The following is a 4,359-nucleotide window of genomic DNA, read 5'->3' on the forward strand; positions in this document are numbered from 1 at the left end:
CAATTTCGTCTGCAGTACTACTGAATTATGAACATAATATCATCATTGTTATTAATTCAAGAAAGATTGGAACTGCGGATATTGCCTAATTCCATACATGTATAGTACAATTTGTGCACTGACATCCTCCTGAAACACACATGCCAATCGCATAGGGACCTATGTTGGCTTGACAGTCATGTAGACAAGTCCCCGGTTCGCATGGCCCAGGAGCGACCGGAAGTTGCTTGCAGTCTTCACGGGTTATCGGGGCACCACCATTCGCCGTCACCTTGACCAACACATCTATGTTCGTGTTGCAAAATATTATGAGAAGGAAGGCCATAAAAAGTAGAAACATACACCTAAAGAACATGCACCAAAATGTGTACCTGAGGATAGTGCAGCAAGGACAAGTGCTAGTAGCATCATCTTGTGGAACGACCTCATCTTTTCTTGTTGCTGGAGAACGAGCTAGGTTGTATTTCGTCGGAGGTTATGCCAAACTTTGGAAAATATTCCTGACTATCTGCTCTGCGTTGAGGGCTTGGCGATGCTTTTATAATGGATAATCGTGCTAACGAGGAAACTTTAATTCATAAATGCCCTAAATCAGGGTTGTTTTTTTGGTATCTTATGAATGCATATATATCTTGTACAATATCTTTCTAATAAATGTAGATATATGGAGATCATTTTCATTTAATCTAGAGACCAAAAATAGAAACCAAAATAATGTATAAAAGTCAGCCAATTGCGCATAAAGGTGAAAATGGATCGTTTTACATAATAACCAAGGGTCAGTTTTATGGTAACATATATCTTCGTAGGTAGTAAATATATTGCGGTAAAAAATATACATATAGTTCCCTCGAAACCCTGCTTTTGGTATGCAATGGAACCAATGGATTGCATCACAGCGGCCAGACTTCAAACAACAAACACAACATCGTCAAATGTAGCAGTGTGAGGTGAGATGCTTGGGAAAGCAAAGAATTCTGCAAAAGGTAAGAAGAAGCTCATAAAATATCAGTCACCATTTGCTATTTCTGAAACTACTGCACATATGAGCTACACCAGCTCTATCTATATGTGATGTGGGGAGCCAAGCCATCACCAAGATTCTTGTGTGAAGCAGGCTATGTGTTTCATCTGCAAAGCCACTAGTCACCTGGTGGAGGATTGCCATGTGAGGAAAAGGCCTCAACAAATGGCTAAGTATGTTGGAAATATAGCTACATGTCTTGGATTTTACTATATTGAGATGCCACATCAATATTGTTCGATCTACTAAAATTGTGGTATAGTGGTAGTGGAAGGTGGTGATCTCTCCAAAGAGGAACTGTATGTTGAGCTTGCTAAGATATACAAAACAAACTGGCCTTGGTAGATTAGAGAGCTGGGATAGTTAGATGGCTATATATATGATCAAATTTCCACCTCATCTCAGGGTTGAGGAAGTCATTGGTTATCCCAGATTTGTCCTAAGAAAGAAAGGTATTTGGGTGAAAGTAGAAGCCTGGAATGATGATCCTGAACCTGTAGAAGTGCTTAAGGAGACTTGGATAAAAGTCACTGGCTTGCAAGCAAAGTGGTGTGAGTGGAATAGCTTAGACCAAGTTGTATCTGTCTTTTGTCTCTTGGTAGATGTTGATTGGCAGAGTCTCTTCGAGAACAATGCTCAAGAGATTAGAGTGAAGGTTAAATGTAGGAGGTTGATGTCTACGCACGCTTCTATTCTTGTAGACAGTGTTGGGCCTCCAAGTGCAGAGGTTTGTAGAACAACATCAACTCCAACTCGTTCTAGCTCCAGTCCTACTCCGATGCCACGTGGGTGAGTGATCCTTCGGATCACCGATCGCTGTCTGCCTACTGTGTTTTTCTTGGTGGTTCTCTCATTGCCTGGAAGACGAATTATCAGACCGCAGTTTCCCGTTCGAGTGCAGAGGCTGAGTTGCGAGCTATGGCTCTTCTGACTGCTGAGGTGACTTTGTTACGGTGGTTGCTTGCAGATTTTCGTGTCTCTCTTACGACACCCACGACTCTCTTGTGTAACAGTACATGTGCTATCAGTATTACACGTGACCCTGTGAAGCATGAGCTTACCAAGTATATCGGTGTTGATGCTTCTTTTGTCTGTGTCAGTGTGTAGGATTAGATTATTTCGCTTTAATACGTGCCTTCAGAGTTGCAGGTTGTAGACTTCTTTACGAAGGACCTGACTAGAGCGCAACATACCTTTCTACTCTCCAAACTCAGTGTTTTCGATCCACCATGAGCTTAAGGGGGTGGTGCTAGAGAGATATTTGTATATTTTATTATCCCAAGTAGTTAGGGGGTTCCCTGCATATTTCACCATGCACATGTACTACATATTGTGGCCTTTGGCCCCGTGGAATACAAGTTGCTATTCTCCTAACACTACTTTTGTTATTGCTTCCTTGTTCTAATTACTGATAAAACAATTTTTTACGTGATCAACACTGTGAGCAACGACCACAATGGTCATCCTTCCAGCTGCTCGATCAACTGTGGACGTCATCAATGAATTTGCAGTGTCAGATGCAGGCTGCAGTAGCTACCGGTTGACCTGTTCATGGTTTAGTTGCTTGCTAGCATTAATCATCACCTACCGAATTCCACCTATCTTTCAATGGTTTGCGATAGATTGGTCTAGCTATATTGATTATTTAGAGCATCTCCACCGGACGAAATATTGACAATATTCTATTTCAATTACACCATGACTCCACACTAATATATGAGGTTAGAGATTTAAGTGTTGTGCTCGGATTTTTACCGATCCCAATTGGAATTTTTTCGATAAAGATCCTAATTGGGATGAGAACGAAGAACAAAGAGAAAACTAGGAAGGCTTCTAGAGCAGCAGTTCGAGGGGTCTTAAATATTATCCCCGTGCCATAAATGCTCTTTCAATTTCGTCAACAATACTACTCAATTATGAATATAATATCGTCATTGTTATTAATTCAAGAAAGAATGGAACAGCGGATACTGCCTAATTCCGTACATGTGTAGTACAATATGTGCACTGACATCCTCCTGAAACACACTCACCAACCGCATTGGGACCTATGTTGGCTTGACAGTCATGTAGACAAGTCCTTGGTTCGCATGGCCCAGGAGCGACCGGAAGTTGCTTGCAGTCTTCACGGGTTATCGGGGCACCACCATTCGCTGTCACCTTGACCAACACATCTATATTCATGTTGCAAAATATTATGAGAAGGAAGGACATACAAATTAGAAACATACACCTAAAGAACATGCACCAAAATGTGTACCTGAGGATAGTGCAGCAAGGACAAGTGCTAGTAGCATCATCTTGTGGAACGACCTCATCTTTTCTTGTTGCTGGAGAACAAGCTAGGTTGTATTTTGTTGGAGGTTATGCCAAATGTTGGAAAATATTCCTGACTATCTGCTCTGCGTTGAGGGCTTGGCGACGCTTTTATAATGGACAATCGTGCTAACGAGGAAGCTTTAATTCATAAATGCCCTAAATCAGGGTTGCTTTTTTGTTATCTTATAAATGCATATATATCTTGTACTATATCTTTCTGATAAATGTAGATATATGGAGATCATTTTCATTTAATCTAGAGACCAAAAATAGAAACCAAAATAATGTATAAAAGTCAGTTAATTGCGCATAAAGGTGCAAATGGATGGTTTTACAGAATAACCAGGGTCAGTTTTATGGTAATATATATCTTCATAGGTAGTAAATATATTGTGGTAAAAAATATGCATATAGTTCCCTCGAAACCCTGCTTTTGGTATGTAATCGAACCAATGGATTGCATCACAGCAGCCAGACTTCCAACAAAAACACAACATCATCAAATGTAGCAGTGGGAGGTGAGATGCTTGGGAAAGCAAATAATTCTGCAAAAGGTAAGAAGAAGCTCATAAAAGATCAGTCACCACATATGCTATTTCTGAAACTACTGCACATATGAGCTACACCAGCTCTATCTATATGTGAAGTGGGGAGCTAGGCCATCACCAAGCTTCTTGTGTGAAGCAGGCTATTTGCTTCATCTGCAAAGCCACTAGTCACCTGGTGGAGAATTGCCATGTGAGGAAAAGGCCTCAACAAATGGCTAAGTATGTTGCAAATGTAGCTACAGGTCTTGGATTTTACTATATTGAGATGCCACATCAATATTGTTCGATCTACTAAAACTGTGGTATAGTGGTAGTGGAAGGTGGTGATCTCTCCAAATAGAAACTGTATGTTGAGTTTGCTAAGATATACAAAACAAACTGGCCTTGGCATATTAGAGAGCTGGGATAGTTAGATGGCTATCTGGTCAAATTTCCAACTCATCTCCAGGTTCAGGAAGTCATTGGTTA

At 40.7% G+C, this 4,359-nt stretch overlaps 1 long non-coding RNA gene across 1 annotated transcript; it reads right to left on the reverse strand.

Moving 5' to 3' along the window:
- Positions 1 to 2,938: 2,938 nt before the first annotated feature.
- Positions 2,939 to 3,408, reverse strand: LOC127338095 (uncharacterized). The gene is made up of 2 exons (XR_007874197.1): positions 3,285 to 3,408; positions 2,939 to 3,198 (listed from the first exon to the last, which is right to left on the reverse strand). It is a non-coding gene; the product is annotated as an uncharacterized lncRNA (long non-coding RNA).
- Between the last annotated feature and the right edge of the window lie 951 nt (positions 3,409 to 4,359).

The sequence above is a fragment of the Lolium perenne genome, chromosome 3 (genome assembly GCF_019359855.2).
Source record: "Lolium perenne isolate Kyuss_39 chromosome 3, Kyuss_2.0, whole genome shotgun sequence".
NCBI lineage: Eukaryota > Viridiplantae > Streptophyta > Magnoliopsida > Poales > Poaceae > Lolium > Lolium perenne.